A 24,868-nucleotide genomic window follows, 5' to 3' on the forward strand; every position below is an offset into this window, starting at 1 on the left:
CAGTATCATGTCCACACACAGCTTACACTGTTGAAAAGGACCTCAGAGTTTATCCACCCCAATTCCTTACCCCAGTTTAGCCCTTTCTATGTATCTAACACTTTAATGGCAGGTACCTCATCAGACGCTGGGATAACCCCTTTAGTGGCTGGCTGTCTCCTCTTTACCAAAGTCTCCCAGTCAGATTCTGCCCTGGGGTCCCACTCAACGGATCTCTTCCCTGTTCCCTTGATGTTCCTGGCCACCCAGGCTGCAGGTGAGCAGCCTGGAAAGGAACCACCCCCCCACCCTCAGGAGAAAGGCTTTGACTGGTCCTGGGCAAGGTAAGGCTGCAGCACCCCCCAGAAGCCAGCTGGCCCCTTCCTGCTGTCTGCCCTGTTCTCTGATAAGCTTCGCCTCACAGATTCCCCACCGGCACCTCCCCGCCATGGGGTGGGATTGGCTACATGGTATCAAGCCCGGCTGTGGACTCCTTTGTGCTGATGATCAGGCTTGGGCCTCTCACCAGGAGCGGCAGGCTGTCTAGGATAATGGGTCTGGCATTCTGAGCTCACATGTTTGACAAAAGCTCCTGAGATGATTTCAGCACACACCCAAGGGGAGAACTCTGCTAGGAGCAATTGTTAAGCCATTTACCAAATATAAAATTAATTAGAAGTGGAGGTAAAGTCTGTCACAGGCAGTGGGCTGTTAATTCTCAGCTTCTGTCAGCCTGAGTTTCCATTCTTTCACAGATACCTACCTTTTTCCCTTCCTCTCTCCTTCTGCCTGTCATTTTCTCCTTCTTTTTCTTCTTCCCTTTCTCAAACATTTATTGAGCTTCTGCTATGTGCCAGGCAGTGTGCTGGGTGCCAGACATACAAGGATGAATCAGACCCAAACTCTGGCCTGAAGGAGCTCACAGACAAGTGAATATAATATTGTAAGTGTTGGAGGTTGTATTAGTTGTTAATTGCTGTGTAACAAATTACTCCAAAATGTAGTGGCTTAAAAACCACACATTATCTCACAGTTTCTCAGGAATCTAGGTGTCACTTCGCTGGGTCCTCTGGCTCCAGGCCTCTCACCAACTGACATTCAAGTGTTGGCCTGGGCAGCGGTCATCTCAAGGCTCAGCTGGGGGAAGATCCATTTCCAAACTCACTCACAAGCTCCCACATAGGTCAGCTCCTTGCTGGCTGTTGGCTGGAGGCTTCTCTCAGTTCCTTGCCGTACGGTCCTCTCTGTGGAGGAGCTCATGACATAGAGGCTGGCTTCCATCAGAGAGAGCAAGTAAGAGAGCAAGAGAGGGTGAACAAGAGAGGATAGAAGGAAGCCGGAGTCTTTTTGTAAGCTAATCTTGAAGGTGGCATCCAATCACTCACTGTATTCTGTTTGTTAGAAGCAAGTCACTGAGTCCAGCCCACACTCAAAGGGAGGGGATTACATGAGGGTGTGAATACTGGAGGGAAGGGATGTTGGGGGATGTCAGAGGCTGTCTACCATGAAGGTGTTGCCATAATGTCTTTAAAAACATTTAAGTATCAGATCCCTTGGCTGAAACACAGTGAGTTAAAAATGTCAATTACCCTTTTTTTTTTAAGATGCAATGAGGAAGACAGGTGAGAAAACTTAAGGAGCATTAGAATAAAGCCCCAAAGGTAGAAAAAAGATGTTTCATTATTCCTGTTTCCTAACTTTGTGAAAATTTACATCTCAGTTTCTGTTTCTAATGGAGAATTGAGATAACCTCAGCAATCCTGTCTGACTAAGCATATTCCTCCCACCCATCCCCCCAAAAAGACCAGTGCCAGTGAGGCAAGTAGAGGATGGTCAACTGAATATTAAATATTCAGTTCCATAGTTGTCCCTATTTAGTTCCAGATAAACTAAGTCTCTACAGCTTGTGATGTATCTACTTTGACTCAATATGTTTTGTATTCATTTCCAAACAGCAAAACCTGCTGCCTTAAGAAGAATAGTAGCTCACACAAAATACCCAAATGAAAGATGTCCATTCAAGAATCTACCCTACAAGCCCTGTTACTATTCATTTACTGTGTCAGATGAGAGAAAGATTGAAGGCATTCGTAATTGGCTGCCTTGGGATAAGGCATTTGAAATGGAGTCAATTGATATTTCAGTATCTGTTCGACCTTATTTATAGGGACACATGTTTCATTCTAAAAGATTAATAATGTATCATACAAATGGATCCTGTGGTGAAATTTAAGACTTTTAAGAGTATATTCACACTTGGGCTATCATTTTTAAAGAAACAAATGCAGATTGGAAAGATCTAAATATACAGAACACATGACACATCACCAAAGAATCTACTATTTTTAATTTACATAAGTTGCCAGCATTGAATGAGACCCATGTCCTTAGATTCTAACTCAGACTCACAAGCATTAACACAGTGGCCCTGGAAAGCTCTCTAAGAGGTAGGTCATAGATGGTGGGACTGAGGTAAAGGGGATGTACCACTGCCTGGCCGGCATCCTCACTCATGGTCAGTGCTCCACTTGCCTTCTTACAAGGCAGTTAGCTCTGTATGTGTTGACCTACTGTAAAGGTTCTTGTTAATTGAAGTACTGCAGCAAATTCATAGTGGAGGGCTTTTTTTTTTTTTTTGGAAAAAAATAAAATCATATTTACTCTATAATTCAAAACTTAGAATCATGTTGCTAATTTTGTCAAGGAGTAAATTTGTCTCCACAATCAAAATTCAGTTTGGGAGGGCTTCCCTGGTGGCGCAGTGGTTGAGAGTCCGCCTGCCGATGCAGGGGACACGGGTTCGTGCCCCGGTCCGGGAAGATCCCACATGCCGCGGAGCAGCTAGGCCCGTGAGCCATGGCCGCTGAGCCTGCGCGTCCGGAGCCTGTGCTCCGCAGCGGGAGAGGCCACAACAGTGAGAGGCCCGCGTAACGCAAAAAAAAAAAAAAATTCAGTTTGGGAGCATTCCATATAATGTACATGTTTTCTGATATTCATCTACAGTCACCTTTAGGGAGTTGATTTTGAAACCTCAGAACCTCAGATATTGCATCAGATATTTCGTCATTCTAAACTGCTTGCAATTTCACACTACAGAAAATGACCCTGAGTTAGAAAAACATGGAAACCTATCTTAACACATCACTTACAGAGGGGGTGAACGTGAGCATGAAAACTTTTCATTCTGCAAAACCAGTTTCCACAAGAGGCACATCAGGTAAGCCTAAGGTGGTAACCACAAAAAATAATTTAAATTCTGCCTTCGTTTGTCAAATATGATCATTACTTCCAGAACTCATTTAAGTTTGTTTGTGTTATTTCCTTGACCACAGCAGGGATCAGCTGCCCAAGTTGCTGATGGTACAGGAGAGTCACAAAGGGGCTGGGTGACATCACAGTCAGACACTAACTAAACCCGAGCTTTCTGATATTCACTCACTGCCTTTTATAAACCCAGGAAGCTCCTAGTTTTCAAATTTAGATAGTCAGCAGCTCTTCAAGCTCCCTTCCCCTGAGGTTTCCATGCAAATAATACAACAAAAAGCAGCACAAGTTAAATCTGTAATTAACTTGGGAATTTATAGTCACTGACCCCACAAAATACACATTGAGGTTCTAAATAAATTCCCTTACTGGCTGCACAAATTTCTGCAGAAATGTCCTTTACCGCTGTAGAAAAGAAGGTCTCAAAGAGCAATATTTCTCTGAATTTTCCAGCAATGATGAAATCCCACAGAGACAGGACCATGTCGGAGCAGAAGTTATGTGGTGTCAGAAGTAGCTCCCAAGATGAATTTTTTTATCTTGTTGGCTCTGTCTTCCCAAGTTATAGCAATGAGGAGTTCCTTGAACTGCCCACTCAGTTGGCAGAATGCCTCTGGTGTGTTGTGATGTGGTGGGTGTTTTATTTGAAATGGTAGAGTGGAAGAAACAAAGTCCTAATGGCCAAAGTCATGAAATATGAATGTTTTCATGAGCATGTACTTACCACCCCCCACTTCTCTCTCTCTCTCTCTCTCTCCCCCTCCTCCCTCTCTCTCTCTCCCCCTCCCTCTCTCTCTGTCTCACACACACACACGCACGCATGCACGCACGCACACATGCATGCGCACGCCCTTGTTCTGAAGACTGGGTTCTGTTAACCAGGCTTGAATACATGCATGCTGGTTCTTAATAAAAATGCTGAAAGTTCTGAATCCTTTGGCTGGTCCAAGAAGAGGCTCATGCTGCAGAGTGGGAGCTTTCAAGTGGAGACATAGGTCAAAAAGAAAGTCATAATATCTGAGCTGTAGGGGGAAATGTTATTTTTATGAGCTCCTCAAGAGTTCCATTTCTTGCTTCTTGTATGTTGTGTAATGTTTCATAAACCTAATGACTCTGCATTGTGTGTAGTATAAGATTCTTACTGTTTTTTCTTCTAGGCAATTTCACTTCTTAAAAAATCGCCAGAGCCTATTTGATGCTCAGAATACTGTTTGATGCTTTTATTTTTTTTTCTTTTGATGAGAACTCTTAAGATTTACTCTCTCAACAGCTTTCATATGTAGCATAGAGCCGTGTTCCTTATATTTTTTCATGTTGTGCATTACACCTCTAGTACTTATTTATCTCACAACTGGAAGTTTGTACCTTTTGAGTATCTTCATCCAATTTCCCCTCCCCCTCTACCCCCGCACCCACCAGCCTCTGGTGACCACAAATCTGATCTCTTTTTCTATGAGTTTGTTTGCTTTGTGAGTATAATTGACCTACAACACTATGTTAGTTCCTATTACACAACATAATGATTTGATATTTCTATACAATGATCACCACAATAAGTTTAGTTACCATCTGTCACCATACAAAGATATTACACAATTATTGACTATATTCCCCACACTGTACATTTCACTACTGTGATTCATTTATTTTGCAACTGGAAGTTTGTACCTTTTAATCTACCTCATCTATTTCTCCCCTCCCCCTAGTCTCCTCCCCTCTGACAGCCACCTGATTATTCTCTGATCTGTGACTGTGTTTCTGTTCTTTTATTTTTATTCCTTGGTTTTGTTTTTGAGATTCTACATATAAGTGAAATTTGCCTATCTGATTTATTTCATTTGGCTTAATATCCTCTAGGTCCATCCATGTTGTTGCAAATGGCAAGATTTCATTCTTTATGGCCGAGTAATATGTGTGTGTGTGTGGTGTGTGTGTGTACACACACACACCACACACACACACACACACACACACACACACACACATATATATACACACCATATCTTCTCTGTCCATTCATTTTTTGATAGACACTTAAGTTGCTTCCATATCTTGGCTATTGTAAATAATGTTGCAATGAGTACAAGAGTACATATATCTTTTCTAATTAGTGTTTTCCTTTTTTCTAATAAATACCAAGGAGTGGAATTGCTGGATCATATAATAGTTCTATTTTTAATTTTGGGGGAAATCCCTACACGGTTTTCTGTAAGTGGCTGCACCAATTTACATTCCTACCAACAGTGCATGAGGATTCCTTTTTCTCCACATCATCGCCAACACTTGTTATTTCTTCTTTTTTTGTTGATAGCCATTCTGACAGGTGTGAGGAGTTATCTCATTGTGGTTTTGAGTTGCATTTCCCTGATGATTAGTGATGTTGAGCATATTTTCATGTGCCTGTTGTCCATCCATATGTCTTCTTTGGAAAAATGTCTATTCAGATCCTCTGCCTATTTTTTTAATCAGGTTGTTTGGTTTTTTTGATGTTGAGTTGTATGAGTTCTCTGTGTATTTTGGGTATTAACTCCTTATCAGATATATCATTTGCAAATATCTTCTCTCATTCAATAGACAGTCTTTTCCCTTTGTGGATAGTTTCCTTCACTGTGCAAAAGCTTTAAACTTGATGTAGCCCCATTTGTTTATTTTTGCTTTTGTTTCCCTTGCCTGAGGAGACAGATCCAAAAAAATATTGCTAAGACCAATGTCAAAGAGCATACTGCCAAAGATTTCTTCTAGGAGTTTTATGGTTTCAGGTCTCTAATCTATTTTGAATTTATTTTTGTGCGTGGGGAGAAAGTAGTCCAGTTTCATTCCTTTGCATGTAGCTGTCCAGTTGTCCAAACAGCATTTATTGAAGAGGCTGTCTTTTCTCCATTGTATATTCTTGCCTCCTTTGTTGTAGATTAATTGCTCATATAATGTGGGTTTATTTCTGGACTCTCTGTTCTGTTCCATTAATCTATGTATCTGTTTGGGGCCAGTACTCTCCGGTTTTGATGACTGTGAATTTGTAGTATAGTTTGAAATCAGGGTTTTTTTTTTTAACATCTTTATTGGAGTATAATTGCTTTACAATGGTGTGTTAGTTTCTGCTGTATAACAAAGTGAATCAGCTATACATATACATATATCTCCATATCTCCTCCCTCTTGCTTCTCCCTCCCACCCCTCTAGGTGGTCACAAAGCACCAAGCTGATCTCCCTGTGCTATGCGGCTGCTTCCCACTAGCTATCTGTTTTACATTTGGTAGTGTATATATATCCATGCCACTCTCTTACTTCGTCTCAACTTACCATTCCCCCTCCCCATGTCCTCAAGTCCATTCTCTATGTCTGCATCTTTACTCCTGTCCTGCCCCTAGGTTCTTAAGAATCTTTTTTTTTTTAATTCCATATATATCTGTTAACATAGGTATTTGATTTTCCCTTTCTGACTTACTGCACTCTGTATGACAGTCTTTAGGTCCATCCACCTCACTACAAATAACTCAATTTTGTTTCTTTTTATAGGTGAGTAATATTCCATTGTATATATGTGCCACATCTTCTTTATCCATTCATCTGTCGATGGACACTTAGGTTGCTTCCATGTCCTTGCTATTGTAAATAGTGCTGCAATGAACATTGTGGTACATGACTCTTTTTGAATTATGGTTTTCTCAGGGCATATGCCTAGGAGTGGGATTGCTGGGTCCTATGGTAGTTCTATTTTTAGTTTCTTAAGGAACCTCCATACTGTTCTCCATAGTGGCTGTACCAATTTACATTCCCACCAACAGTGTAAGAGGGTTCCCTTTTCTCCACACCCTCTCCAGCATTTATTGTTTGTAGATTTTTTGATGATGGCCATTCTCACTGGTGTGAAGTGATACCTCATTGTAGTTTTGATTTGCATTTCTCTAATGATTAGTGATATTGAGCATCCTTTCATGACTTTGTTGGCAATTTGTATATCTTCTTTGGAGAAATGTCTATTTCGGTCTTCTGCCCATTTTTGGATGGGTTTGTTTGTTTTTTTGATATTGAGCTGCATGAGCTGCTTGTAAATTTTGGAGATTAATCCTTCGTCAATTGCTTTGTTTGCAAATATTTTCTCCCATTCTGAGGGTTGTCTTTTCATCTTGTTTATGGTTTCCTTTCCTGTGCAAAAGATTTTTAGTTTCATTAGGTTCCATTTGTTTATACTTGTTTTTATTTCCATTTCTCTAGGAGGTGGGTCAAAAAAGATCTTGCTGTGATTTATGTCACAGATGTTCTGCCTGTGTTTTCCTCTAAGAGTTTTATAGTGTCTGGCCTTACATTTAGGTCTTTAATCCGTTTTGAGTTTATTTTTGTGTATGGTGTTACGGAGTGTTCTAATTTCATTCTTTTACATGTAGCTGTCCAGTTTTCCCAGCACCACTTATTGAAAAGGCTGTCTTTGCTCCATTGTATATTCTTGCCTCCTTTGTCAAAGATAAGGTGACCATATGTGTGTGGGTTTATCTCTGGGCTTTCTATCCTGCTATATTTCTGTTTTTGTGCCAGTACCATGCTGTTTTGAATACTGTAGGTTTGTAGTAGAGTCTGAAGTCTGGGAGCCTGATTCCTCCAGCTCTGTTTTTCTTTCTCAAGATTGCTTTGGCTATTCGGGGTCTTTTGCGTCTCCATACAAATTGTGAAAGTTTTTGTTCTAGTTCTGTAAAAAATACCATTGGTAATTTGATAGGGATTGCATTGAATCTGTAGATTGCTTTGGGTAGTATAGTTATTTTCACAATATTGATTCTTCCAATCCAAGAACATGGTATATCTCTCCATCTGTTGGTATCATCTTTAATTTCTTTCATCAGTGTCTTATAGTTTTCTGCATACAGGTCTTTTGTCTCCTTAGGTAGGCTTATTCCTAGGTATTTTATTCTTTTTGTTGCAATGGTAAATGGGAGTGTTTTCTTCATATCTCTTTCAGATTTATCATCATCAGAGTATAGGAATGCCAGAGATTTCTGTGCATTAATTTTGTATGCTGCTACTTTACCAATTCATTGATTAGCTCTAGTAGTTTTCTGGTAGCATCTTTAGGATTCTCTGTGTATAGTATCATGTCATCTGCAAACAGTGACAGTTTTACTTCTTCTTTTCCGATTTGGATTCCTTTCATTTCTTTCTCTTCTCTGATTGCTGTGGCTAAAACTTCCAAAACTGTGTTGAATAAGAGTGGTGAGAGTGGACAGCCTTGTCTTGTTCCTGATCTTAGTGGAAGTGGTTTCAGTTTTTCACCATTGAGAACGATGTTGGCTGTGGGTTTGTCATATATGGCCTTTATTATGTTGAGGTAGGTAGGTTCCCTCTATGCCTACTTTCTGGAGGATTTTTTATCATAAATGGGTGTTGATTTTGTCAAAAGCTTTTTCTGCATCTATTGAGATGATCATATGGTTTTTCTCCTTCTGTTGGTTAATATGGTTTATCACACTGATTTGCGTATACTTAAGAATCCTTGCATTCCTGGGATAAACCCCACTTGATCATGGTGTATGATCCTTTTAATGTGCTGTTGGATTCTGTTTGCTAGTATTTTGTTGCGGATTTTTGCATCTATGTTCATCAGTGATATTGGCCTGTAGTTTTCTTTCTTTGTGACATCTTTGTCTGGTGTTGATATCAGGGTGATGGTGGCCTCATAGACTGAGTTTGGGAGTGTTCCTCTCTCTGCTATATTTTGGAAGAGTTTGAAAAGGATAGGTGTTAGCTCTTCTCTAAATGTTTGATAGAATTCGCCTATGAAGCCATCTGGTCCTGGGCTTTTGTTTGTTGGAAGATTTTTAATCACAGTTTCAATTTCAGTGCTTGTGACTGGTCTGTTTATATTTTCTATTTCTTCCTGGTTCAGTCTCGGAAGGTTGTGCTTTTCTAAGAATTTGTCCATTTTTTCCAGGTTGTCCATTTTATTGGCATATAGTTGCTTGTAGTAATCTCTCATGATATTTTGTATTTCTGCAGTGTCAGTTGTTACTTCTCCTTTTTCATTTCTAATTCTATTGATTTGAGTCTTCTCCCTTTTTTTCTTGATGAGTCTGGCTAATGGTTTATCAATTTTGTTTATCTTCTCAAAGAACCAGCTTTTAGTTTTATTGATCTTTGCTATTGTGTCCTTCATTACTTTTTCATGTATTTATGATCGGATTTTTATGATGTCTTTCTTTCTGCTACCTTTGGAGTTTTATGGTTCTTCTTTCTCCAGTTGCTTTAGTTGTAAAATTAGGTTGTTTATTTGAGATGTTTCTTGTTTCTTGAGATACGGTTGTATTGCTATAAACTTCCCTTTTATAACTGCTTTTGCTGCATCCCATAGGTTTTGGGTCATTGTGTTTTCATTGTCATTTGTTTCTAGGTATTTTTTGATTTCCTCTTTGATTTCTTCAGTGATCTCTTGGTTATTTAGTAATGTATTGTTTAACGTCCATGTTTTTTGTAGTTTTTTACAGATTATTTCCTGTAATTGATATCTAGTCACATAGCTTTGTGGTCAGAAAAGATACTTGATACAATTTCAATTTTCTTAAATTTACCAAGGCTTGATTTGTGACCCACGATATGATCTATCCTGAAGAATGTTCCATGAGCACTTGAGAAGAAAGTGTATTCTGTTGTTTTTGGATGGAATGTCGTTTAAATATCAATTACGTCCATCTCGTTTAATGTATCATTTAAAGCTTGTGTTTCCTTACTTATTTTCATTTTGGATGATCTGTCCATTGGTGAAAGTGGGGTGTTAAAGTCCCCTACTATGATTGTGTTACTGTCGATTTCCCCTTTTATGGCTGTTAGCATTTTCCTTATGTATTGAGGTGCTCCTATGTTGGGTGCATAAATATTTACTGTTGTCATATCTTCTTCTTGGATTGATCCCTTGATCATTATGTAGTGTCCTTCTTAGTCTCTTGTAATAGTCTTTATTTTAAAGTCTATTTGTCTGATACGAGAATTGCTACTCCAGCTTTCTTTTGATTTCCATTTGCATGGAATATCTTTTCCATTCCCTCACTTTCAGTCTGTATGTGTCCCTAGGTCTGAAGTGGGTCTCCTGTAGACAGCATATATATGGGTCTTGTTTTTCTATCCATTCAGTCATCTATGTCTTTTGGTAGGAGCATTTAATACATTTACATTTAAGGTAATTATTGGTATGTATGTTCCTGTTACCATTTTCTTAATTGTTTTGGGTTTGTTATTGTAGGTCTTTTCCTTCTCTTGTGTTTCCTGCCTAGAGAAGTTCCTTTAGCATTGGTTGTAAAACTGGTTTGGTGGTGCTGAATTCCCTTAGCTTTTACTTATCTGTATAGATTTTAATTTCTCCGACAAATCTGAATGAGATCCTTGCTGGGTAGAAAAATCTGGTTGTAGGTTTTTCCCTTTCAGCACCTTAAATATGTCCTGCCACACCCTTCTGGCTTTCAGAGTTTCTGCTGAAAGATCAGCTCTTAACCTTATGAGGATTCCCTTGTATGTTATTTGTTGTTTTTCCCTTGCTGCTTTTAATATTCTTTCTTTGCATTTAATTTTTGATAGTTTGATTAGTATGTGTCTTTGCGTGTTTCTCCTTGGATTTATCCTGTATGGGACTCTATGTGCTTCCTGGAGTTGATTGACTATTTCCTTTCCCATATTAGGGAAGTTTTCAACTATAATCTCTTCGAATATTTTCTCAGACCCTTTCTTTTTCTCTTTTTTGTTCTGTGACCCCCATAATTTGAATGTTGGTGCATTTAACATTGTTCCAGAGGTCTCTGAGACTGTCCTCAGTTCTTTTCATTCTTTTCTTCTTTATTCTGCTCTGAAGTAGTTATTTCCACTATTTTATTTTCCAGGTCACTTGTCTGTTCTTCTGCCTCAGTTATTCTGCTATTGATCCCTTCTAGAGTATTTTTCTTTTCATTTATTGTGTTGTTCATCACTGTTTGTTTCATCTTTAGTTCTTCTAGGTCCTTGTTAAATGTTTCTTGCATTTTGTCTATTCTGTTTCCAAGATTTTGGATCATCTTTACTATCATTATTCTGAATTTTTTATTCAGGTAGACTGCATATTTCATCTTTATTTGTTAGGTCTGGTGGGTTTTTATCTTGCTCCTTCATCTGCTGTGTGTTTTTCTGTCTTCTCATTTTGCTTATCTTACTGTGTTTGGGGTCTCCTCTTCACAGCTGCAGGTTCGTAGTTCCCGTTGTTTTTGGTGTCTGTCCCCAGTGGCTCAGGTTGGTTCAGTGGGTTGTGTAGGCTTCCTGGTGGAGGGGACTAGTGCCTGTGTTCTGGTGGATGAGGCTGGATCTTGTCTTTCTGGTGGGCAGGTCTATGTCCGGTGGTGTGTTTTGGGGTTTCTGTGACCTTATTATGATTTTAGGCAGCTTCTCTGCTAATGGGTGGGGTTGTTTTCCTGTCTTACTGTTTGTTTGGCATAGGGTGTCCAGCACTGGAGCTTGCTGGTCGTTGAGTTGTGCTGGGTCTTAGCGTTGAGACAGAGATCTCTGGGAGAGCTCTCGCTGATTTATATTACGTGGGACCAGAAGGTCTCTCTGGTGGTCCAATGTCCTGAACTCATCTCTCCAACCTCAGAGACTTAGGCGTGAAACCTGGCCGGAGCACCAAGACTCTGTCAGCCACATGGCCAGGTACATGGGGGGTTTCTTGCCTTTTGGGAAGTCCGAGGTCTTCTTCCAGCATTCAGTAGGTGTTCTGTAGGGGTTTTTCCACATGTAGATGTATTGTTGATATATTTGTGGGGAGGAAGGTGATCTCCATGTCTTATTCCTCCGTCATCTTGAAGTTCCCCCTGAAATCAGGGATATGTATACTTCCAGCTTTGTTCTTTTTTCTCAAGATTGTTTTGGCTATTCTGGATCTTTTGTGTTTCCATACAGATTTTAGAATTATGTGTTTTAGTTCATGAAAAATGCCATTGACATTTTGATAGGGATTGGAAAATTTAGTAATATAAAAAATACAGTTTCACAGTTGCATTAGCTACATTTCAAGTGAACAATAGCCACATGTGGCTAGTAGCTACCCTATTAGACAGCACAGGTTTAGAACAATGAATCTTTTCATCATTTCAGCCATCGTGAATCTCCAAGCGAATGGACTTATTTTAAAGGATTAGAACTTTTGGCAAAATGAGGCTTAAGAATTTTTCCTGATTATTCCATATAATCCCTTCACTTAAATCAAACCAACACCATCGATAAATAAAAACCCCCAAATCAAAGGTCATGACATAATTTTGGTTGGTCATTTCTGTCCCTCCATCTGCCAACAGCTGTCCAGAGTCAGATAAGCTCCATTCTCCTATGAGGTCTGCATGTTAGGGGAAGGAAGGAGATAGGGAGAGAGGGAACTGTGCTCTGGACCCTGCACAGGATACCAGAAAGGCCAGAGGAGGAGCCCAGAGGAAGCTGAGGCCCTGCTCACCTCACTGTGTTCTTACCTCCTGCAGTGCCTGTCCATTTCCTTCCCTCATGGTACCTTTCTGTCACTGCAAACAAGCTTATAACAACTTGGATCTCTGAAATTTCCTTGGAAGTCCCTTGGGAAGTGCTAGAAGTTTTCACACAAATTAGAAACCACTGCATATACCAGTGGAAATGATTACAATTTTGGTTTTCCTTGATTTTTTTCCCCAATTTTTTGGAAGAAAGAGCCTGAGCCAGCCTTTGGGTCAGACTTCCACTCCCCAACTTCCCACCTATGTGGCCTCCCATGAGAAAAGATGGCTTAGTTTCCCCATGGTAAAACATGGTTTCGATGAGAATAAAATTAGCCAGTATTTAAAATACTTCTCAGGAGATGTGATGGATGAAAAGTCCTCAAGAAACAGTAGAGCTTATCATTATTGTTTTATTAGACTATGACCACTTACAAAGTTTATCAACAAAGAACTATATAACCACTATGCACAAAATATGAGTATTTTAAGGGCAATGCATTCTACAGTACTCAAAAGAGAAAATGCCTTGTATGATGTGGCAAAAAAAAAAAAAAAAAAATTCTTGCGCTTATTTCATATGAATGTACCTAGCAGCAACATCGTTCCAATTCCATTCTGAATAAGAGTATATATTACCTGTAAACCTTCTTTCAAAATTAGATTGAATCGTTCTGTTGGTGTGCATTAAAAATGAATGCAGCTCCTTGCATTGCAGAAAAATAAAAATTCTGCCAGTGGTCACTCTGATTTTCTCTGTGAAGTCATGACTTTTTCCTTTTTTTTTTTTTAAAGATTTAATTTTATTTATTTTTGGCTGCGTTGGGTCTTCGTTGCTGAGCGTGGACTTTCTCTAGTTGTGGCAAGTGGGGGCAACTCTTCATTGCGGTGCACGGGCTTCTCATTGCGGTAGCTTCTCTTGTTGCAGAGCACGGGCTCTAGGCACGTGGGCTTCAATAGTTGCAGCATGCGGGTTCTAGAGCACAGGCTCAGTAGCTGTGGTGCACGGGCTTAGTTGCTCCGCAGCATGTGGGATCTTCCTGGACCAGGACTTGAACCCATGTCCCCTGCGTTGGCAGGCAAATTCTTATCCACTGTGCCACTAGGGAAGTCCAACTTATTCCATTTTTGCCAATTTCTTCTCTCCTCAGCTTCCTAGCCAGCACCCTATGGTATCACGGGCCTCAGGTCTGGCTCGGAAGGGACATAAGAGGCCCAGCTTCTATAGCTCTAAGAGAATTTGTGATGACCTTACACCTTGTCCTTCCTCTCCCATAACACGCTGCCATTGGTTTTTAAAGGGATTTCAAAAGGTGAAGCCCTGTGAATAAGCAGTGATTTCCCTCTAGCTCATCAGCTCAGATCAGTGGGCCCTTATTACCTTGAGATTAGAAAGGTCAGTGACCTTCAACCAAGATCCAAGAGGACAAAAATGAGCAAGGACACCAGGAAAGCGACGAATGATTTGCTTATGTAACATTGAGGAAATGATCACCATGGTGTATGTGAACCATTATGTGAATTTATGCCATCTGCAAATGATCAGATTAGATAGAAGTTGTGCATCACCATGTTATGCAATACATAGAGTGTGTCATTATAGATTCTATTTTTGAGCAACATCCTGAGACACTTAACAGATATTTAGCTGCAATAAACTTTCTACAGATTTGTCATAGAAAAAAGTAAAACTGAGAATGTTTCCTTAGAGGCAAACATGGTGTCGAAAACGCCTTGGAAAATACAAGTTTGTATCCTATCCCCCCACGTGCTGGTGGTGACCTTGAGCAAGTCATTTTACCTCATTGAAGCCTCAGTTCCTCATGTAAATGAGCATCAAAATAACTACACCATGGTGTTTGTGTGAGGATTAAACAAAATAACAAATGTGGTTTTCAGAGCTATTCTTAACCTCAAGTGTTTGGGTGATGTTTATTTTAAACATATATAATTTTATTTAACATGAGAAAGTGTTCATAATATGTTAAATGAAAACAGTAGATTACCATATTATTCATAAGATAATCTAAATTTTGTAATTAGATATTCACATCACGGTATCCAGCATGAATTTCTCCCTCAGGCTCTGGATTTGTACCTGCAACTGCCCACTTGACATCTCTGCTTGGATCTTAGACTTGCCGTGTCAAAAACCAAACTCCTGACTCCCCAACCCCACCCAACCTGGCTTTCATCCAGCATTCTCCATCTCAATTAATGACAGTTAATTTCCTCCATCCTCTTAGTTGCAAAAGCCAAAACTTGGGAATCATTCTTGGCTCTTCTTTCAAAATATATCCAAATTCTGACTGTTCCTCGCCTCCTCCACTGCTGCCATCCAACTCAACTCCCATCCCTCCCCTGGGTTACTGCCATGGCCTCCTAACTGGTCCTAATGCTATTTCCCTTACACAGCCTACTTGCAACCCAGCAGACAGAAGGATTCTTTTAAACCCTAAGTTATTTCATGTCACTGTTCTGTGTAGAACTCTCCAGTGCCTCTCCATCCACTCAGAGTCAAAGCCAAAGCCCTTACAGTGGTCCAACAAAGCCCTACCTGATCTGGCACTCCCAACTCCACAATGCTTCCTGGCCCTCTTCATTCTTCCTGCCTCTGCTCACTCTGCTCCTGCCACATGGGCCTCTTGGATGTTCCTGACACAGACCAAGTCCACTCATGCTCCAGCGCCTTGTACCTACCTGCATTTACCTGCCTGTTCTTCCCCAGCCAACCGCATGACTACCCCTTCACCACTTTCAGGTCTCATCTCTCGGAGAGCACCTTCTCAGTGAGGTCTTCACAGCTCCCTATTTCATATAGCCACCCCACCCCTACCCTGTACTCCCCATCCCCCTTCCCTGCATTTTTCTTCATGAAACTTCTCACCATTTGACATTACTAACACTTGGTGTGTGTATATGTGTGTATGTATGTGCATATATGTATACACACATACACACACAAACATATGTGTAATTTGTTTATTTGTTCATTGTCAGACAGTCCCCAGTAGCATATAAACTCCATGAGGGCAGGGATCTCTGTTTATCACTGCTATATCCCCACTACTCAGAATGGTGCCTGGCACAGAGAAGGCTCTGAATAAATATTTTTGGAGTAAGTAAGTGAATTATTTAGCTGTATTTATTAAACAAATGTTTTTGAACCCCCACCCTGTGCCAAGCGTTGTTCCAGGAGGTTGAAATACCACAGTAAATAAAACAGACAAAGAAACTGTTCTTACAGAGCCTTATCTATCTATCTATCAACTATCTATCTCTACCTGTACTTGTATCTATATATCTGTATCTATATGTATACCTGCATATATCTATCTGTTTGTCTATCTATCTATCTATTTACCTACTTATCAAACACTGGAAAATATGTAGTGATGGATTATGGGTGATTTTCCATATTTGTGCCCTTCTGTACTTTCTAAGTTTTCTAAGTTGATGGGTGATTGCTAATCAGAAACAACTATGTGGGTAAGGAAAGAGGAGTGAAGGAACAGTTAAATGCAGAGGAAAACCTATCGTGTGTTTGTGTGAACTCAGTCAAACATCTGACGAAGTATCAAACCTTTGTATTCCTGGTTGGTTGGTTTGTTTGTTTTGGCTGTGTGGCTTGTAGGATCTCAGTTCCCTGACCAGGGATTAAACCTGGGCCACAGCAGTGAAAGCCAGAATCCTAACCACTAGGCAACCAGGGCACACTCTCCTGCTGTTTTTGAAGCAATTGTGGCATTAAAATTAAGAGCAAGATTGCTGGGGACAAATTGTCTAGGTTTTAATCCTTACTGGTTACATGACCTTAATTAAGCACTCTCTGTAGTTGTTTCCTCATCTGAAATTGGAAATAATAATAGTATCTACTTTATAGGTTCATGTGAGGATTGAGTTAATACATGGAAAGTACTTAGAAAAGTACACAACACAGAACTAATACTCAATCAGTGATACACACTATTATTGTTTTGTTGGCATTATAGTTATCTTTATTATTATTGAATAAAGGGGGGGATATTTATTCTCCAGACCATTTCATTTAATTATGCATCCACTGGCTCCTAGAAAAAAATACTGCTTAGAATTTTACTCTCACACACAAATTTGAACAACTTATTCATAGTAATGTCTTCTGCTGGTAAATTCCTTGGGAACTAAAGAACAATTCTTAGAATAGGAGCAGTCCACCCTCAGGAGTCCAGTTCAACTCTTTGAACTGTCTCAGACATGGTCTGTGGCAGCTGATTTTCTGATCATGTGAGTGGAGAGTCAGGATACCGTCTCCCAAGCTGCCACAGAAAGAGCAGTGACAATGAATCTGTGTAATTGGCACTCCAGTGTGAATGCCTGGATGCTCAAGGTGAAGCTAGTTATATTAACTAGAGAAACACTATGTTGTCTCAAAAAAATAATTGATTTAACCCCAGATCACATTTAAGATTTATAACACTACTGTGTATCAGGTGAATATAGGTAACTCTTTGAGAAACTTATTTAAATGCCCCATAGTTTGACAAGTGGTTATACCTTATCAAGTTCAACCTTGCAGGTTTTAGTACTTCAGTACTTTAGTAATTAGTTCATTTGTTTGTGCTTCTCTGACTGTATGTCCAGCCCAAACCAATTATATTATTATTTGAAAATGTTTTCATTTAGCATTTTGTTATACTCATTTACAAATAATCCAATTAAGCTGATCAAACATAGTGCTTATTACAGGAAGTAAGTGTTAAGATATCTGTGAATTCTACACTTCAGCAGTTATTTTTATTATAGTTAGGGATGTTTACAAGTGTAGGGGAGGAAAAATGTTCCTCCTACCCTTTTCGATTCTGTGACTGGTCTAACAATAAAAATTGGCTTACGACAGATTACAGGAGAAAAACAAATTTAGTTTTGTACATACAGGAGCCATAAAAATATGAGACCCAAAGGCAGTCCAGCAGTTAAGACTTATATTCCATCCTGAGCTAAGGAAAGGGATGGGGGCTTGGGGCTTCAAAGGGGAGGACGGTAATTCACAGAAAGTTAAGAAAAGCAAATGTTTATCCTGTCATGCAGGTTAAGTCTTCCAGATAAAAAAATACCTCTGGTATTAGCTCCTTTTCTGGGCCAGGCCCACTATCTAAATTCTTTTAGACAGTTAAGAGAGAAGTAAGAGTTTTTCCTGAGTCTGCTGGGTCTTCATTGTTTCAGCTCAAAATAATCCATGTGCCAAAGTGCCACATTTTGGGGTGGCATAAACTGCTCCCCTTTGCAAGGCAACTTCATAATATGGTGCAAAATCTCAACATTAACCCATGTCCTCCAAGACTAGGATGCTCCAAGGCAAGACTCCACGACTGCATTCCCATTTCAACAGCTAAACAGAAGTGACAAACTTCAAGTCCATTGCAGTAGCCTAGGTGCGCTCTGCTTATATACTTGACATTTGAACGCTTATTTTCTCTCTGTTCCACACAATACTTAGCACTCTCTCTGTCACTACCTGCTCAATTCTTGTAATTTTAAGAGCCATGCCAGGGTAGCATGCCAAAGAGGGTACAGAATTATCAGTCTGAAGGAAGTATCAGAGGCAATCTGTTCCATTCCTCTGGTTTCAGGCTGGGTTGGACAATTAAGAGTCTAAACTTGCACAGTCCTTTACCTTCTTCTGAGCAATTGAGATGTTTGCGTGATAAATGAGGTGTATTTGTTTATTTTTTATTTATTTATTTTTGCGGTACGCGGGCCTCTCACTGCTGTGGCCTCTCCCGCTGCGGAGCACAGGCTCCGGACGCGCAGGCTCAGCGGCCATGGCTCACGGGCCCAGCCGCTCCGTGGCACGCGGGATCCTCCCGGACCGGGGCATGAACCCGCATCCCCTGCATCGGCAGGCGGACTCTCAACCACTGCGCCACCAGGGAAGCCCAAATGAGGTGTATTTGAACACCAGTGTAGAGTGCTTAATTCTAGTTAAGCTCAGTCCATTTTTCATGTCAGCAGTTCTCCCCTTTAGACCTCAGCTGAGCATGAATCCAAGTCCTTTGATGAATATCAAATGATCATCAGCTCATGACAACATGTATTAGGAATCAATCTGGAGTATGTGCCTCTCAGTACAGAATCAATGATACTTGTGGGTGATTTAAAGCTGCAACGCAAATAAACATAGCCATCTGAATGCGAAAAAGAAGCAATATTCAAAAATCTGTTTCATTAAAAGTCCCTTTGTACTTAACTATCAGAGAAGGTGTGTCCAAGGAGAGATCATGGGAAGGACAACACCCAGGAAGGAGGTAGAATCAAAGCTAAATATCAAACACAATCCATTAGTGATGAAAATGTGGATTGTCCTCTCCTGAAATGAAGTATAATAGTTACTTGAGGGACTTAGACCAGAGCTGTGGAAAGGAAGAGGAAATTCAGGGTTTTTCTAATGTTTGTTGTCCCAGAGACAGGAAGCTAGCCCCAAACCTAGGCTGTGTAGTAAAAGAGTTAAAGAGCAGGGCTGTGGACTAACGTGGCCTGGGTTCATATCCTGCCTCTACCAGTTACTGTGTGATCCCAGTCAGTTTGCCAAAGCTCTTGGTTTCCCATTTGTTAAATGGGAAAAACGTAGTCAGTGGTAGCAATGGTACCTACTTCATAAGGGGGTTGGGATGCTTAATGATAGAACATGTGTAAGGGGCCTGGTACATAAATAGTGTCAATAACCATTGGTTTCTTTTCTCTGTATAGAGTAGAATAGGAGACAAATGAGGGCAAGAGGCTCATCTTCCTCCTGACCTCAGGAAGTTGCTTATTGCCATTAAAATTCCCTTAGCCCCACAAAATGTCAGCTACATTATTCAGGCAATTTTAATCCCCCCCAGATTCTCCCTTTCCAATACAACTCTCCTAGCTTTGCACCCCTTTTCAGTGTTTGCTCTTATGCATCCATATTTTTTCACAATTGTTATCATAGTGACTGCATGCTTTTATATTTGGATAATTCCTTTTTATTTTCCTTTGAGTCTAGGCTCCTGCTGGACCACCTTGTGCTCTTTTGTCTGCTGTGACTTGGGAAGTGACTTGGGGGCCAGGACGAATCAAGCTATTTTGTCAGGAAGAGCCTGAACCCTTTCATCTTGAATTTCAACTCCTGATTGCTCACGATCTTGCAAAGCATTTAGCCCCAGCCTCACCCTTCCCAAAATGAATTAAAATAGACAAGGTCCCACCTCCAAGAGTTTACAATCTTGTACATTCCAAACGGATGCAGACCAGACATGACCCAGGCAAATAAGTTTTGAAAAATTGCAGAAATTAAATTGTACGTGCAGACTGAGAAAGCACAAAGGGTGAACACACTTCCAGCCTAGCAGGGTGGGCTTACTGTTCAGAAAGGCTGGGGCAGGAGGGAGAAATGCTCCTCTTCCAAGCTTTTCTCTTCCTCTCTGTTGAACACTTAGTATTTTGTTCTATACTTGGCCTCTGACATAAAGTTAATGAAAGATAGAAGTTCTTAGCCCTCAAGAACATGCACGCAATATGGCATTTTCATGAATACTGAAGATGGAAAATAGAAAATATTTATGGTCTACAGTTTCTCTTTTGAGACTATATGTTCCCTCCTCTTCTCCTATCATGTTTAAAATAAATGACAGGATGAGAAGAGGGTAGACTTTGAATAACTGAGCAGAAATTGAAACTGTAGAAGGATGATGCTAGAGGATGGTGGAGGGAGAAATTATGGAATCATGACTTAGTCACTGATTTGTGGTTTGTCTCCTATGCTGAAACATGAACTCCTTAATAGTAAGGATACTGGCAGCCTTATCCAAGTTCCATGCACCTAGAAGAGGGCTGGTCCACAGTAAGTGCTCAATAGACATCCATTAAAAAATAAGAAAATAGAGAACAGAATTTTGACCTCCTGAGGTTGCGGGGTTAATGAAGTTGTGCATGATAGCCTCCCCCCTGCCCCTCCCTGGAATATGGAAAGTATACCAATGCAGCATCCAGCTCTCAGCAGCCCTAATATCTTCTAAGGTCACTTGAGGGAGAACTCCAAATCAGGATTTGAGAATTCCCAGCATCTCGTTCTTTAAATTAACGGGAGGAGCACTCCAGAGCCTGCAGCAAAGACTGCCGCACTGCCACCTGAGCCCACATTTAAAGCTATAATTTGGAATCATTACCTAGTTAGAAGGGGAATACAGTATCTCTGCATCTTAATTTTGTTTTATTAACATTCAAACAGGAAACCCCTTTGCTCACTGTGAACTTCCATGCAGCATATAGGTTGTGTGTGTCTCATTTTAAAGTCTTAACAGCATTTACATTTAAACCACATGGCTCTCAAGAATAATATTATTTAGCTACTGAGAATAAGCATATAGTTAGCAGAAGGAAGGGACGTGGTCCCTGGAGTATTTTGAGAAACCTGCAAGGGAAGCAGAAAGTCTTAACTGTGTCGTTGTGGCTAATCCAATACCTGGGCAGGTTGATTAGATTCTTGAATTTAAATGGAAAAATTTCAGAGATTTCTGTAGTTCATGAAAGTTCTTTGAATGAATGGTAAGTGCCCTTAACAGTTCCCCTCCCCAGTAAGTGGCATCTCAGAGCCATCTGACCGCCTTAACACAAATCATCTATTTATAAAAAGAAGCTGTCTGGAGAATATGAAAAATCAATTCCCCCCTCAAAAATTGCAGCTGGTGCTATTTTAGTACTTGGCAATTTTGTGGAGACACTTCATTTTCCTTAACAAATTGCCAAATAGAAATGGCTATAGCACAATACCATGAAGGCATAAGAGGGACCCAGTGTTTAGCCCCTCTGCCTCCCTGCTTCCAACACTATGGACAAATAAACCAGAAATGTGAAGGAACTCTGTCATAATTCATCTACAAAGCTAGGAGATCTTCCCCCCTTCCCTTTTTTTGAAAGTTGAAGATCTTTTAACAAAAAATGGACAAGACAAAATTTTTGATGCAAAGTTTCCCTACAAAATTTCCCTTTCCCTACCCTGAACCCCGGGGCTCAACAATTCTCCTTTCCTCACCGAAACTCTTTCAGGGTTGTGTTTGTGTGTGTGCTTGGTTAGTTACACCTAAGCTCTAACTGTGAAATGAAAGGCTCTAGTACTTACAGGTATCATGAAAACAGATGGGATGGGAGCAGGATAAGTTGCCAAATTTAGCAAAAAAAAAAAAAAAACAACCCACAGTTCCTTTTAAATTTGGATCTCAGATAGATAAATCACCAATAATTTTTCAGTATAAGTATCCTGCATGTAATACTTTGGACATACTTATACTAAAATAATTATCCATCATTTGTCTGAAATTCAAATTTAGCCAGGCATCCTCCATATTATCTGGCAACCCCTAGGAGGAACAATGCCCTGTGCCCCTGAAACCTTAGTGAGTCCATCTGTACATAAACAGACCTGGTCAGCCACCCAAGGAGGGCCAGAGTGTCTTCTGATGAAGACCCTCTGTTGTCTTCTACTGCTCTTTGTTGTTGTTGTTTGAAGAGAGTGTCACCCTTTGCTTTTTTATCTTTATTTGCAAATGAAGTTTGCCTTGGAAAGCAGCTCAGTAGAATAGAAAGGGCACCCATCTTGGCAACAACACCTCCTAGATGTAATTCCACTCTGACATTTATTTGCAGTGTCACCTCAGACTAATTAACATAGGGATGATAAATACCTGTTCTGCACACCTCCCAGGTGGGAGTGAGAATTAAAAGGAAAAATAAAGTTACTAACACAATGCCCAGTATACAAAACGATGCACAATCTGCTCCTTAGCAAAGAAAATGCAGGAATTACTATATCTCCAAACCTCTTGGTATAGCATTGATGGGTAGTTTTTCCTGCTACAGCTCTTTCTTTGTTTCTTTCTTTAATATTTCTGTTGATGTATAATTTATATGTGGTAAAGTACACAAGTTCAAGTTCAGCTTGATAAATTTTTTCATCTGTGTATGCTCCTGGAGCACAGATCAGGCAGATCAAGATCTAACAACATTTCCATCTCCCCAGAAACTTTCCTCATATATCTTCCCAGTCAGTACCACCTCCCCAGAGATAACCGCTATTCTAATTTCTTCTACCATAGATTAGTTTTCCTGTTCTGAAAGTTCACATAAATGAAAGCAAACAGAATGTATCCTTTTGGGTCTGGCTTCTTTCGCATAACATTACATGTCTGAGATTCATCTGTACTGTTGTGTCTATCAGTGGTTTGACGTTTTTCATTCCAGTATGACATTCCATTATATGAATATACCATGGTTTACTTACTCATTTTATTGTTGATGGATATTAGGGTTGTTTCCATTGAATTATTATTAATAAAGCCACCCACCATGAACATTCTTGTTTATGTATTTTTGTGAGCAGACGTATTCATCTCTTTAAGATGCATAGGAGTAGAATAGCTGGGGCATAAGATATCTATGTGCTCACTCTTTCAAACTCCAGGTGGAACAGAAGTGCACAGCTTGCATTGTAAAATTCAAATTTTTTTTTTAAAAAAGAGGGAGGTAGGGAAGAATTCTAGAAGGAACTGCTAGCCTAGTTCCTTCACCAAACCTCACCATATGAAGGTGCAAGCTTTAAACTCACATTTCACTACAGGAGAAGCCCCTGGATTCACAGGGAGGAGCTTCTTTGACACAGTTCAGAAAACAGAATCCACAGAGAATCTTGGGACTTATACCCTTAGTCACATAGGAGGGATGTAGTTAATTTAAGTTTAAACAAATATCAGTAAATTAAAAGTGGTAGTTTTGTCTTACGTAAAATTTATCTTCCAACTTTCACATTCATCCTTCATCGATCTTAACAATATTTTTGTCAGTTCTCGAGTTGCTCTGTCACATCATAGCAGATTAACTTTAGAAAAAAAAGAATCAGTATTTTACAGACAAGGTTTTAAAAGTCAAAGATACACTAAATATCATTAAAGTTGTTTCCACGTTGGAAAGAAAGAAAATATATTGAATTTTATGCAAAATAAAGTTTTCATAAACAGGGACAATATAATGAGTTCACTTTGAATTCCCTTGGGCAGTTTGTGCCTCTTACTGCAATTTCCCTGTATAGGGATAAAATTCTCCCTCCTGTTAGGACAGTGAGTGCTGCTGCGTTTTCGGCACTAGGAGGGGTGGGGCAGTTGACCTTGAGCTGGATCACCACTTGCAGTCATCCACTACTGAGATTAGTACTAATCCACACAGGTCTGGGCTGTTGGAACTACTCAGGTAAGGAGGCTTTTGGGGGAACAAGGTCAGGGAGCAGAAGTGAAGACCAAGACACTATTATTATTTATTAGACGTCTTTCTAATAAAACTCCAAAAAGTTAAGAACGGGGTTGTAAAGTAAAATCATTTGTAAGTTGTTGTGAAATGTATTATTCTGCCTTAAAACATATTTCTTTAAATGTATAATTTTAAAAAATTTTTCTTTGAAGTATAGTTGACTTACAATATTGTGTTAGTTTCAGGTATACAGCAAAGTGATTCAGTTATATACATAGAATATATATAAAATATATATAAAAGAATATATCTATTCTTTTTCAGATTCTTTTCCATTATAGGTTATTACAAGACATTGAATGTAGTTCCCTGTGCTGCTGTATACTAAATTGTTGTTGTTTATCTGTTTTATATGTGGTAGTGTGTACCTGTTAATCCCATACTCCTGATTTATCCCTCCCCCACCTTTCTGCTTTGGTAACTGTAAGTGTGTTTTCTGTGTCTGAGTCTGTTTCTGTTTTGTAAATAAGTTCCTTTGTACCATTTTCTAGATTCCACATATAAGTGCTATAAAGACAATATTTGTCTATTTTTTTTTTTTTTGTCACTGAAATAATCAACAATACCAAAAGCCCAGTGCCAGGATTATAAGATTAAGCACTCTAAGGACACATTTATCATGCCACAGGGCACTAGGAGGGATGAGGGCTCTGGCATGGTATCTGTTCTTTCAAAACCCATCTAGCAGGAACTGGTGTACAGGACTAAAACAGGTCACTGGTAAGGGAGGGAGACCAGAGACAAAAGAAGCTGAGGGCTGGTCCCTGACCTCTAGGATTGATGAATTAAAGCCCTTCCTGAACTGTGCCTCTCCCACCGTCCCACTCGAGGAGTCAAGGAAATTGATTACAGAGCAACATGGC

The 24,868-nt window shown here is 39.9% G+C and overlaps 1 protein-coding gene and 1 long non-coding RNA gene across 7 annotated transcripts in view; both read left to right on the plus strand.

The window, feature by feature from the left end:
• KCNAB1 (potassium voltage-gated channel subfamily A regulatory beta subunit 1) overlaps positions 1-24,868 on the plus strand; it is a 396,177-nt gene that overhangs the window by 205,355 nt on the left and 165,954 nt on the right. The gene's annotated exons all lie outside the window — the stretch shown is intronic.
• LOC141278460 (uncharacterized) lies at positions 16-19,913 on the plus strand. Of its 3 annotated transcripts, none has more exons than XR_012331214.1 (4): positions 16-323; positions 837-922; positions 1,584-1,601; positions 19,714-19,913. It is a non-coding gene; the product is annotated as an uncharacterized lncRNA (long non-coding RNA). The 3 variants fall into 3 exon arrangements; XR_012331215.1 differs by lacking the exon at positions 1,584-1,601 and adding an exon at positions 3,076-3,196; XR_012331213.1 differs by lacking the exon at positions 1,584-1,601.

This window comes from Tursiops truncatus, chromosome 4 (genome assembly GCF_011762595.2).
Source record: "Tursiops truncatus isolate mTurTru1 chromosome 4, mTurTru1.mat.Y, whole genome shotgun sequence".
Lineage (NCBI taxonomy): Eukaryota > Metazoa > Chordata > Mammalia > Artiodactyla > Delphinidae > Tursiops > Tursiops truncatus.